Source organism: Amblyomma maculatum, chromosome 5 (genome assembly GCF_055883805.1).
Source record: "Amblyomma maculatum isolate TAMU_Amacu chromosome 5, ASM5588380v1, whole genome shotgun sequence".
NCBI lineage: Eukaryota > Metazoa > Arthropoda > Arachnida > Ixodida > Ixodidae > Amblyomma > Amblyomma maculatum.
This window is the reverse complement of record NC_139348.1, coordinates 65006194-65019917: the sequence shown is the minus strand read 5'-3', so window position 1 is coordinate 65019917 and position 13724 is coordinate 65006194. Positions and strand designations below refer to the sequence as shown.

The following is a 13724-nucleotide window of genomic DNA, read 5'->3' as shown; positions in this document are numbered from 1 at the left end:
ACCATAAAATACCTCCATGAAAAATTACTTTGGTGCTGACAAATTCATTACTCATTGAGCAATAAATGTGTATTTGGAAGATAAAGGCAAAATTTCCTAGCAATACCTGCATACAATTTGCTTATTGTCGTAGGTTAGTTTAACGAATATCTTTCTCTGGATAGGCCAGAAATGTATAATATTCCGGACCTTCCCTGTGAGCTTCATAGCTTACAGAAAATTCAACTTTTGAAGACTGCAAATCATTGTGACAGTACCCAGAATGTTGAGCAGAAAGCAATACCTCATATTTCGTGCTCTTTATTTTTTCAGATCAGTCCATGACCTGTATTGTCAGTCCATGATATTTCAATAAAGGTCAGGGAATATTGTTCAGGTATTTTCGCCTGAAATAGCAATGCGATCACATAGGTATGGAAACGTTGGTGAAACTGTAAAACAAAGCCCATCTGCTTCCTGTCGCAGTGTTGTATTGAAAACGGGGCTTTTTCATGCTTTCTTGCAAAAAGATTTCATTTTTATTTTGTCAGCTGTCAGGAAAAAACGAGCCGAACTTGGGACAATATTTAAGGCTTGTGAAATTAAAGCTCAACGGTATTTTTGTGTGCACTCTAACGAGTGTGCAATATCCTGCAGCTTGTCAGTGCAGTACAAGACGCTCTGGGTTCAGTTCTCCACCCTGAATTGAATCCAGTTTCCCTCGCTTTCTTTTGTTCGTGTTATCTCTACTATATACCACGACCCACTGCAGGTAAGTAATATGTGTTAGTATTTATTACCATGGTTCTAAGAAAACTAGTCTTTTTGGGTAAACACTACTCTAAGCTTTCATAAAAATTGAACATGTGTCATTATCGCTAGCAAAATTAGAACGAATGCATACGTCGACTTGAATATCAAATAACACATGTTGCCAAAATTTTAACCCGATTTCTGTTATGACTACTGTCTACATAAAGGACAGAAACACAGCAAGTGATGAACTTCGATTAACAAACCTTCACTAAAAGCCTAAAATACTTTATTATTTAACGAAAAGTAAGAAATATGAACCGTAAGCACAGATATCGGAGTGGTGTTGTGTGTAAGATACCAGTTAGGCCACTTCACAGAGAAGGGCAACAACGTGCCAAATACTATTTGCTCCACAATTGAAACTAAAAAATATTAAGATCGATCGCATTGGTAACCTAATGTATTGTACAAAAAGAGACACCTTTTATATTACTATCCGCGCGTCATCTTTACTGAATAGGAATTATTGAGTGGGAAGTTGGAAAACGTGATCTTGTTTCTTTCTTCAGCCAGCTATAGTTTTGTTCCCTGTGCTCGTTTCTCAAACTTTGACCATAACTCGCTCTGTGTTTGCCAAACCTCTCTGACTGTTTAGTTAACGCCAATATGCGGCCAAAATCTTATATATGTGCAGGCCCATTTCACGCGTTGTTGAGTTGTTTGACTAGATAGATGTTTTAATTGTTTTTAGGGCAATCAGACAACAATCTAATGCACTATTTGTAAGAGAAATATTAATAAAAATTTGGAGCTTCTAAACGCAATGCTATATGCTCGTATCAGCGCCTTATCATGGCACCCAATTTCGGTCTTGATTCTTCTTCGCGCAGTCAGGTGGCCCGCTCTTGCTTATGCTTAGTGGTGCACACTGGATGCCATGCGTCATTGAATTCGTCTTCAGTGCTCTCATGTGTTTACTGGAACATATCTTCAGCAGCTTTGTTTAATAGAATTGTGTGCTCAAATTAGCCGTGTGGCTTGAAAACTGGCAGGGAAGATCAGCTGGAATATTATACTTTTTTATGTTTTGAGGATAAAAATGATATCGCAATTGAATATACTTTCTGCTACCTTCATTGTTAATCTGGTTGCACATTAGGATCCTCTTAGTAGCGTGAACATTTTTGCAAGACGTTCCGCAAATAAAAGATGCGCTTTGTTCCAGACACTCCAAATACATAAAATAAATATTTGGGATTGATCCAAAACAGGAGTCTACCTATAATCTGAAACGCAGTTCGAAGTGCTTATGTAAATCTCTGTGCCACCAAGAAAGCTTAATTTTGTTTTAGGTCTCTTCTGACTCATATTTCGGTGTATAGTTCCCGTATAGTTCACTTGTTTGTTCGTTAGTATACAATCCATGTAGACTATTTTGCCGATATATGGATGAAAATTACAGTAGCAGTGTACACACTGTGCATCACACACTAGAGATGGCTGTGAAACAAGGTTCGCAAGAGACTTGATTATGCGTTGACTATTATTATGCATTTAGTTCAAGGAAGGATAATAAAGGTACATTCCTGTCCCTTAAATCACACTTGCATCAGATTCGCAGTAAGCAATCAAGATGAATTGAATTGATATAAGACCTAATTTTTCAAACAAATTATACTAGAGGAGTCTGTGTCCCCCCAAAGTTATTCTTGAGGGTGTCGGAAGGCAGCTATTCAAACCAAGCATCCAATACCATGCAAGTTAATATCATGTTCTGCAACATGGGCAATATTAAATAAAAATCATGCTTGCTCTTCAGCATTGCTGCACTTGTGTGCTGAGCACAAGCGCCCAATGCATCAAGAATTTATTTCTCTTCCACAAAAATAGAAATATATTTAGTACTTACTGGAGGCGGCAGCTAATATCTTCAAATTAATCTGTTTCCCAGATGTTGAAATAATTGATGTGCTAATTTTTACAATAACTCCAGTACGACACCTTCGATCGCCTGTAATCCTGAACAGTCTGACGCCTTTAAGGAGGCTCTTCACTTTGAAGGACATCAACCTGTTGTCAAAAATTCGGTTTCGAAGTCGCAAGGTTTGGAATATTCTCTAGATTTGAACAAAACCGTGCAGACCGAAAAAGCTTCAAATAACGTAGACACAAAAGTGAAAACAAGGGTATACTCATGAGATAATCCGGAAGCCATGACAATATGTTTCGTTATGACGATTATCTCTCTGTTCATAGTAATGGTACATGGCCCTAGTAGAAGCCTGTCAGCCTTGCCTCCCTTTTTGTAAAACAGGTTCCTCGTTATAAGGAACAATTCAATGCATCATTTATTTTACTCCTTTCTTGTGTTCATTTACCTAATCTGTTTTAAATGTAAAGCTATAATTCAAATTCCAGCTAATATTTTAGAGCGCTGTGAGAACTGAATGGAAGCTTAAACTGAATATTATCTGTGAGAATGTTATTGCTATGATGAATTCTTTTGGTGCTATACCGAAGGACCCCCATTTGAGCTTACAGTTTTAGAACATGTAAAGAACTGAATATTACCGTATTGACATTTGTTGCGATAAAAAAATCAGCATTTCAATAAACGATTTAAACAAGTACAACACATTACGGCACTTATTCAGGCCAGCCTTAAAAATAATATATTGTTCTGTCTAGAAACACAAAACATGTTATTTATTTAACTCTATCTTTACGAAGTACAAACGCATGTTGTCTTTCTAGTTTCATTAGATAGAATTCTGAATTTTATAGATATTAGTTCCGTATTGCAGCGTTGTTTAAGTAAACTTTCAGCGGGACGTGCCTACTAGCGAAACGGATCATTTTAGGCACATAGGTTACATATTATATTTTGAACCTTCGTAAGAAAACTGCCCTATATATATATCACGAAAAATACCTGAAATTAGGAATGCCATGGTTATATAAGGAAAAAACAGGGCATAATGCAAATTGCAGAGATGCTAGGACAAATTTAGAAATGCAAAATCAGTGTTCTTTCGTTTCTACAGTTTTGGAAGAAAAGCTGCGTCTGTTAAACTGACCAAGATGCTACAAATAATTCGATGTTCCAATGACACTTATGATTAATTGTTTTTAAAGAGGCTCCTAATGGTATTTATTAGCTTTAAGATAGATTATGATGAAACATCCTCATTGCCTTGCAAGGCAACTTCCAATAGCTATTTGCATGTGAGGGCGTGTGATTAGTGACAAGTACTGAGAAACCACATCGACTAGAGCACCACGACAGTCAGTATTTAAAGAAAATGCGTTAAACCATTTGCCTTTTTCTAGAATCTAGTTTACAAATTGTCTAAAAGAATCAAAAGAAAACTGTATATTCTCAGCATACGTATATTCAATAAGTAGGCAGGAAGCTGCTGTGGAGACTGAGCTTTACCATTTACAAATGATACATGAGAAAGGTCATTATTTTTCTAAGGGTCAATCCTCCAATGTCAGCCTTATAAATTTATAGCGCCTAATTTGAAGAAAGCCAAATCTCTTCTCAGTTAAAGGCGGTCAGCAAAGTGGCACAGCAGCCCAAAACCATCTTCTCCGAAACCCCATGAAGGATTAAAGGACATTTCGTATCGCTGCAGTGCCTTTTAAGTATGTCATGCAATAGCGCACTAGAACAGGGATAACGGAAGCTGTTCATTATCAACAACATACATAATAGTTAAGACTGCTATCTTCAAGACAGAGTATCAAATAAACAACGTTTTGTGAAACATGAACAATTTGATCAATATATGTAGCTGCTGCCTTCATCGCAAACACGTTTGTTGTTTTCCTTCTCGAACGTACAAAGCAAATGAAGATTTGACCTCGGGCACTAAGTTAAATATGTTATTGTTACGCCGCATAGCGGGATACTGAGAAATTCGAGGAAGAGGAGAGGAGCAAGTGAAGAACGATGTGCACTGTGATGCCTTTGTGACCCCATTTCATCCATCGAGCTTTCGCTTGTAATTAAACCATTTCATCTGCTACATTTGGTTGTGTTGCTCGGAGAATATCCTGAAATTTTCAGTGTCTTGTTGCAGCCACCTTGTTGCAGGTGCGCCAGAATACCCTCTCAAGTGCTGCAGTGTCTATCGCCCGAGCGATGGAGATCAGGATCAGAGAGCTTAAGAAAAGCAGATCATGCCTCATTAGGGAAAGAGAGCAGCTTACGTTTTAAGCGAGCACGAAGAAAGTTTTGGGAAATTCTTCCGATTTATGAAAGGCATAGCACGCACAGCCGTTGCGACTCCGCCACCCACCTATACAGCATTAACTTATTCCTTACTGGTACGGCTATGACTTGCTTTGGCTGTCAGGAGGAAATTCTCACGACCTGGTGCCGTTTTCGATGTGAAAATCAACAATTTTTTTGTTGGTACTGATATGGAGGACAGAGCTAAGCATAAACTTTCGCAGCTCCACCTACCCAGTGACAAATGAACGTGATACATCGAAGATTCAGAAATTTGTCGCATTGTCAAATGTGTGATGCTAGAAGGCAAGGAAGGTCATCATCTCAAAGAGATTGCTGACGTGTGTAACTTCTTTATTTCGCGAGACACCTTTGGTTCAGTTGCAGATTCCTTTAACAATGCTGCGCATTAGAGGCTGTTCAAGCACGATGGATAGAGCTCAAATTCATCCGCCTTTCCTGTGTAATAATAGTTGCCAGCATCGATATCAGGTGCTATCGTTTGTATTTTCAGGAGAATTTTACATAATAATTGATTGCGCATCGGCAACATAGGCATTTTGGTCGCCCTTACGAACAGATATTGAGGCATATACCATCGTGTACGCAGCATATGTCATAGGCTGCACTGAATAACAACGAAAATTCTAAAGATATTGTACTGAATGGACCAAGAAGTTGATGCCACACCCTTATTTCCAGCAGCTTCCACCCCACCCAAATGAAATGCCGCGTGTTGTGCCTCGTTTCGCGTCTGTTACCGCTCCTCGATCCCTGAGGGATCCTGCTGAAGGGACCAGAGTCACCAGCCACGTATATTCTACGACTGTGATGCAGCGGACATGGTACCCACTTTTGTCCGTGATGTTAACTTTCTCGTCCCCTGCACATTGAGAACACTCTTCAGGAATGACTGCCAATGAGAGCAAGCACCCGCTACTTTCTTTCGGCCTCCTTAAGGCCAATTCGGAGCCCACAGTGACTCTCCTTTCTCTGACTGCAGCATAAAATTGCCGCCACAGCGACGATGTCATTCAGCGCCCCCATGACGTCGCTTCGTTTCTCCATCACTAGGAACTAGTTAGTGCGAGCACCGGTTGATATAAGGTCACCGAATGGTCAATTTTGCGAAGACATCTGCTTATTAAGTCGCTAATATAGTATGAGTTTGTGGACAATGTTAAACTGATGCTATGGTTGAGACTAGTGCCGCTTTATTTATTTATTTATTTTTATTTGACATACCTTACAGGTTCAGTTGGGCATTGTGTAAAGGGGACGGAAAAATCAATGCAGTGCTGGCAGTCTTGAAGCCATAGGTAGCGTAAGAGGGTTCTAGCACAGCTTTCGCCCTCGCCCTTGATCACGTTCTACGTGACGCTGGTGGTAACAAAGGACGTTCCACGTCCGCCGCCTTGGCTGAGGGTGGCGCTGGTGAACACTCTCAAGGTTCGCATACAGACAACATAAATACCCAAGGAAGTAGCAGGGGGGACAGTGGCCGATGTAGTCAGTTGGAAGACGACCGGACGCGTTATTCGGAGGTCGTGGGTTCGGTTCCCACCATCGGCACGTAGTTTTTTCTTCTACTTTGTGTTTAATTACCTTTCCCATAAACAGATTACATTACTAATCTCTGTAATTATCCAAGCAAATATTAAAAAAAAGAAGACGTAAAGTCCCATCCCCAACGCTTTCCTTGGCCTCGCCGACTGTTGCCTTCTTTCCTTTATATATATATATATATATATATATATATATATATATATATATATATATATATATATTTATATATATATATATATATATATATATGTGTGTGTGAAGGAAACAGGCAAAAATAAAATCATGTAATTAAAATATGAACAAACGAAATAGCAAAGAAGAGCACAGAAAACAACGCGGAAATAATTATATCACTGAGAGAGAGAAATAAGCGACACAGATTAAAGCACCGCGCTATACACACAAAAATTAAGCACAATAAAAAGCAAGCGGCACACAGAGCCCAGCATAACGCTTTAAAAAATCAGGTAATAGTTATGTGACTTTCATTTAAGAACCGCTTTCGACAGAAAGTTAGTTGTGCTGGTCTGAAACGGTGCGTTTTGTAGAGTTGGAAGTGAAATTTTAGTTCCTGCGCGTTTGTGCTCCTCATACTTTGTGCTTGATGATGAGTGCTGCAGAACGAAATTGTCTGTTTTGATACCTCTTCCACATGACCTCATCTTGGGTGTTGATTGTTTGAGCAAGTATGAGACCGATTGGGCTTCATTGCCTTCAAAACTTTTGTGATGCCGTATGTTATCCTCGTGTAAGTGAATAGCATGCCCCATTATCGCGGAGTTTTTTCCTGGAAGGAAGATGCGCTGCTTCTTACGATGACGGTAACATTTGTGCCTACAAAGTCATCGAAATATTTTGTGTGCCAATCAGCCAATAGTAGTCGAACTAGATGTCACGGACGACACAGAAAATATTCTTCTGCTACGCTCCATTGTGGAGCCAGTGCATGGTCCCGAATACCTCTAGACTGGGAACTATTCGGAGGAGCATGTTCGTCTTCCTTCAGGCATAGCACTCGAAATTTGAGAACCATGTGATTCACCCTTTTAAAATTATTTCTGATCCCAAAGGAGCCAAGAAATGTATATATATCTCAATAATGTGATAACATTTTTGCGAGCAGTTGGTTCATTATTAAAATTAGAATTTGAACTTTGTGCTGAACTCGAGAGCATCGTCAGCAATGCGATGCCGTCTAGTGAACCAGCCATTAGAGGCCATTTTAAGTTCCATATCTCATCTGCGCGCCAGGAAGGAAAGCATATTGCAGCCACTGTTTCTGCAACAGCGGCGCTATTGTCGACGCTTCTGATAGGGAAAAGCATCCTCTTCTACTGAGGCGTGGCATTCTCAGCATCATTACCTGCCAGGTTTTAGTTTATTGAGTTAAAGTCAGTGGTTGTATCAGCGAATAGTGCGTTAAAGGAGATGCGCACTGCAATGAAATTATTTTGGCAGAATAATTATTTTCGCGCATGCTGGTTTCCCATTCGACTTCTGAAATTCCGCACATACATCCATACAATGACTAGTACTGCCGCTTGCCATTATACGTAGCCCTCATTTGATCATTACAGTCGTGTCATATTCAAAATGATTGGAGATGCTCAAGACGTGCAGCTTTTCATAATCTAAATAGAGAACGAATGGGAGCGACTGCGTGCTCGCTCCATCTTTTTCTCTTCTATTCACTGCAGGAACCCTCTGACCCGTGTTGTAGGCTGAAGCCGAGACATGAATCAAAGTGATGTTTCCTTCGCGTTTGGGCTTTGAAATCGGCTTTTCTATGATGTTGAATGCCAGAACTTTCTTGCGAGCGCGTAGAAAATTTCACTAATTACGACATGAAGTGATTTTATTGCTTGGCAGTAATTAGCTAAGTTTAGGCAACTACGCAATTTGTCCACAGAGGCTGTGAAGCTTCTGTTTAGTATAATAGCCACAAGTGCCATATTGCCACCGAGGAACGAAGACGAAGTAGTGGCAGAACAGCGGTGTTGCTGCTGTTGTTCTCTAATTTGGTGCACATACCCAAACAGGGGAATAGGCCAAGAATTGGGGTGCAGAGATATTAGATTTTGAGATGTATAATTACATCGCAAAAAAAATATAAATACTAATTGCTAGGGAATAGGGAAGAAAGTTTAAATATGAAAAACCAAAATAAAAAAGGGTAATTACTAATGCACGCAGTAGGAGAATACTGAGATATATAAGTACATATTAAAAATTCAAAGCATATTACCAAGACAAACGTTTTGTTTCTATTAAAAAGTTTTGACTGGTGTTAAAAACAGACATGTGGCTGTACCCAAGCATGGTGGCACCGAACGATAATAAAATCTGGCTGCTCAAATTAAGACCCAGCTATTGCAATGGCTTCTCCAAATACTGTTTTCTCATCATGGTAAAACAGCAGCAAAATAGCAAGAAATGATCTATTGTTTCCGGTTCCCCGCAGAATGCGCAGACGGGAGAAAGCGCCAAACGAGACCTGTGCCTACAGAAATTTAGGGGCGAAATACGACAGCGTAGCATAGTTAGCGAGAACTCAGTATGCGTTGATTTACATGATTTCCTACTCCAGGAATACTTGAGATGCTGGTAGTCATCCGATGATAAAATAGATCCAGACTGCGTGCTTAATAATGAACGCCTACGAAATCGTGCTGCTTTTATGTACGCTGTTACCGGGAGGATAGGCAACACGGGGCCATTCAGATTATTTAGCTAGTCTATCAGCAACCTCATTGGCTGTCACATTACTGTGGCCTAGTACTCACACTATATGTGTGAGGCTCAAATGTGAGGGGAGCAATGAAATAAAGGTGTTTAATATTGGCGAATCCATATTCGATGAAAGCGCAAGCACAAGGAATAATAGGAGGAGTTGTGCTGCTCAATTTCTTAAGACTACAGTCAATTTTGATGCATCCACCCCTTTTTAGGTCATTCTCCAAAGAGTGTGCTACCTAATAATTATTTCTATAAAAAGACAATACATATTATTGCTTGTGACTATTCATTGTCGAGAAATCCATGAACACATTTCACGGAAACGGCAAAAAGAAAGTCCATTATAGAGTCAGTGCATGAGGCTGGCTAAAGCTTGCCAGGACAATTCCTGATATCAAGTCGACACCACAAACCCAATAAATCACTGCAGTACAAAAATATGAATTCATTCAGAGAACTACGAGTTGGTGGTGGTGACAAACTATTAAGGCGAAACTTAATTGTAACATCCTAGTGATGGGATGGCTTTTGGATGTGTGTCGTGGCCGGCAGTTGATGCTTCCCGGCGACTTCCAAAGACCAGTCCACCAGCTGCCGTAGGACAGCCGGGACAGAACTGGGCACCACATCCTCTCATCGCTCGAGGTCTATAAGTTGCCATTCGGCTGGTAGAAGATGCTCAGAGCACGAATAAAGAATGTGAGCAAACTCCGCTTTGGGAGCACCGCAGAGGATGCACTCCTGCGTGAACAGTTCCGGGTGAACAAGGGCTAAGTAGGCGGGGGAGAGGAAGTTGCGGGATTTAGCTGGCGCCACGTAACCTGCTGCAATTTAGTGAGAGGCGTGTGGAGAGGGATAGGAAAGACGTTGTTCACGGTAGTGCATAATGATCTCGTGGTAAGTTACGATACGATCTAGAGCGTCTCCCCAGGTGTCGGCGGCTCCTGCTCGGCTGACGAAACCTCGAACTAAAGAATGAGCCGCCTCGTTACCTGGGTGGCCGGCGTGGGCTGGAACCCAAAGAAGCTGAATAGGTCGGATAGGGACCGGAGACCGGTTAAGAAGCCGGAACGCGTTTTTTAGATACGGCCTTTCGCAAAGTTTCGCACCGCTGTCTTCGAATTGGTAAAAATTACTGTCGCCGATGTAATAGCGATTGCTAAGGCTACTGCCGCCTCCTCCGCTTCCACAGAAGTGGATGCAAGGACTGTACCTGCTGTAAGAGGGGTGGAGGAGTTTGACACTACCGCCAAGGCAAGTGCGGAAGAAGAGGTGTAACAGGCAGCATCGACGTGCACGATCTCCGGCTGTGTGCCATAGTGTTTGTGTAGGGCTGCAGCCCTAGCAGCACGACGAGCTGCGTGATGTTCGGGGTGTATGTTCTTGGGGAGGGGGTGAATGGTGAGAAGGTCTCGTGGGCGGCGTGGAAGGGAGAAGGTGTGGGAGTAACATCCTGGGGGATGTAGGCCAATAGCATCAAGAATGTGACGACCAGCTAGGGAGGAGGAGAGCCGATAAAGTTGGGCAGATCGATGAGCCTCGGTGAGTTCGGCGAGGGTGTTGTGCATATCCATCTTAAGAAGGTGCTCATTCTACGTGTGGCGGGCAAGATTGAGGGCCGTCTTGTATGCCTGACGGATAAAGCAGTTGACCTGGTTGCCAGTTGACTGGATAAGGCAGTTGACTTGCCTTGAGTGTGCCGCTTGCAGCTGGGTATCGTTGAAGGGCATGGAAAGCATTCTTTAAGGATGTGCGTAGTTCAGCCATCTTCTCAGCCATCTTGATGAAGTAACCGGACTTTACTTGATCGCTTGAAGTTTGCAGCGCTGTGCTCACACACTTAAACCACGCCAGACAGAATAATCAGGAGATTGACCTTTCCAATGATGGCATCTCCTGCTCGAAGGAATACCCCGTCGACTGCTCGCCAGGGACAGAGCACGCTCAGAGGATGCTGACCTAAAATTCTTTGGATTTGGCAGTCTGATTCCAACTCTCTAAGACCGCAGTCAGCACCTTCACACGTGTACCCATGACTTCCTGAAACTGCTGGCTCGTCCTGCACAGCAGCAGTTGCTTGGAGTCCGAGAGAGCATGCTCCGGGATTTCTCTACATTCCTTCCAGTTCAACGCTTCAAAGTGACAGAGGAAAAGCATTTAATCAGCCTACAGCACCACGTTGAAAGGACATCCAAATAGACACTGCAATGACCTGGGAAAAAATGCGACACTGTCTAGTGAGGAGCCTTCGATAAGAAATTCATGACAAGTTTTACCCTGTTCAAGCACATCACATATAACGCGAACGTTGTCCTTGCATCTGCAAGTCATCAATATGGCCAACTAATGGTGACACGTTGCACAGATGCTCCAGGTCCGCATTATACTCTGGATATATGAGGTAGAACACCATCTGTAGAGGAGCTCGTAAGCTTGACAACCAGCAGCTAACTTTGACTTTGGCTTCCTCACGACATTAATGTGTCCCGTCAATGCCTGTTCAGTGACGAAAACAGACAACCGCACGCGGCTCACACCAGACGCGGTGATTCCTCGGCAAAAAAGAAGAAGGCCGAGCAGGCATTGACTCATCGGGCTCAATTTCCCAGTGAGACGTGTACACGTAGATTGAGGCAGTACTAAAGCTCTGCAAGGTCTCCTCGGCTCATATCTCCGACGAAGACAAAGACAAAGAAGACGAAGAAAGACATTTGCTCAAGGGCTTCACTGAAGACATCTACACGTTCCTTAAGTAAGGAGAGCCTGAACAAAGTCGCCGATGTCGTTCTGCTTTGCCAAACATTTGAGAACTTGAAGATGCGCTAAATAACCGTAAAGGTCGGTCGCTTCAACATAGCGATAACAGTTGCTGCCATTGAAACACTTCCGAAGCCACTTATTTCACCTCCACTATCTGCCGGATAATTCTAAAAGAATTGCCCAGCTGCCAGGCACTCCCTTGTGATCACACGTCCACATCTATGCAGACATCTAGAAAGTCTTTTTCGATCAACGCAGCGAACTTTGGTGCGCACCGTACATCTAACTATTCTAGACCATACAACGCACCGAGGTGGCACCAGGACCAAACCTACTATAGGCGGCCGCCACCCGCGTACGACTAGAATGCTTGGAATAATGCCTTTTCAGTAGATCTCTGCGCCCACCTACGCTACCAGACACGAATTATTGATTGCTCTAATTAAAAATGTAAGGCAAAGAACGCTGATCGTCCACCCATGATTTGCTTCCGCTGCGGGATCCAGGCCATTCGCAAGATTCTGCCACCGCTGTCGAGCTTGTCGATCCGGTTGACCAAAGTTACCAGTGCGAACGGCTTACCAGGGTGCATCTACTTTGAGTGCATACTCACCTGCTTCAAGGAAACTTCGGCACACTACCCTTTGTAATTCGCCACTGGCTTCAGATCGGAGTGTTCGATGCCAGGGGCGAATTACGAAGGGGAGCGTGCCGAAGTTCTCTTGAAGGAGGTAAGCACGTAGTCAAGGTAGATGCACCCTGATAAGCCTTTCGCATTGGTAACATTGGTGACCCGTATCGATAAGGTCACCCCGTTTTCCCGTGTTTCGCACGCGGCGATCTCCGTCACCTCAGCCGGTAAGCTAACCAGCGCGACCGATGGAGGAGAGGCCGCTCCAACTTTGCTCTGTTCCGATATTGCTCGTCCTGTCTCAATGCTTAAGAACAAAATTTATCTAATCGTTATTGGGGTGTCTACACTAGCTCTCGTTGATTCCGGTGCAGCTGTTTATGTCCTTAGTATAAGATTTAAATGCCTGCTGCGAAGCAAGTAACGTTCAAGTGCGATAAAACCTTAACGTTTTTTTTATATGAGTGGCAAGCCGCAGCGTCCTCTTGGAGGGTGAAATCTAGAAGTTAAATTTAGTGTAGCCGTTTATCTAACAGAATTTGTTATTATTCTTAGCTCTACAAATGACGTCATCTTAGAAATAGAGTTCATCAAGCTGCGCGGTCGATTGCGCAAGTGGCGAGATTTATTTTGGGCTTACGAGTGTTCCCAGCCTCATGGAAAGTGCTCGTGCAGCCAGAACCGTGCTTTGTGTATCTTAGTATACCATAGTTTCATCGCTGGCTGCAGTGTCAGTTCCGGCGTTCGCTGCCCTTGGCAAAGGTGAAATGTTTGAAGCGCTCGTGGAACCAGTGCATTTCACCTGCTTAAAGTGCCATGCTATCTGGTATATGTGGTTAACGGCAGCGTGTGGTTGTGGACAGGTAATTATTTACCTCAACCGGACGTTTTACAAGTGGCTTAAAACCTGCTTTATATGAACCCGATGCGCCTTCAGATGTGGGGTCAGTCACGGCTGCCCTGGCTGAACCCGTTCCAGCGTAAAGCGCTGAACGCACAATTCTGAGCATGATCAACAAAACGGTGATCACCACTCAACGCCGCTCAATTGTAGACATT

At 42.7% G+C, this 13724-nt stretch overlaps 1 long non-coding RNA gene across 1 annotated transcript in view; it reads left to right on the top strand.

Moving 5' to 3' along the window:
* Positions 1–615: 615 nt before the first annotated feature.
* The window catches only part of LOC146188426 (uncharacterized), a 34178-nt gene continuing 21069 nt past the window's right edge, over positions 616–13724 (top strand). Inside the window, exon 1 of the long non-coding RNA XR_014707202.1 lies at positions 616–751. This is a non-coding gene — a long non-coding RNA (uncharacterized LOC146188426). The remainder of the gene's footprint in view (positions 752–13724) is intronic.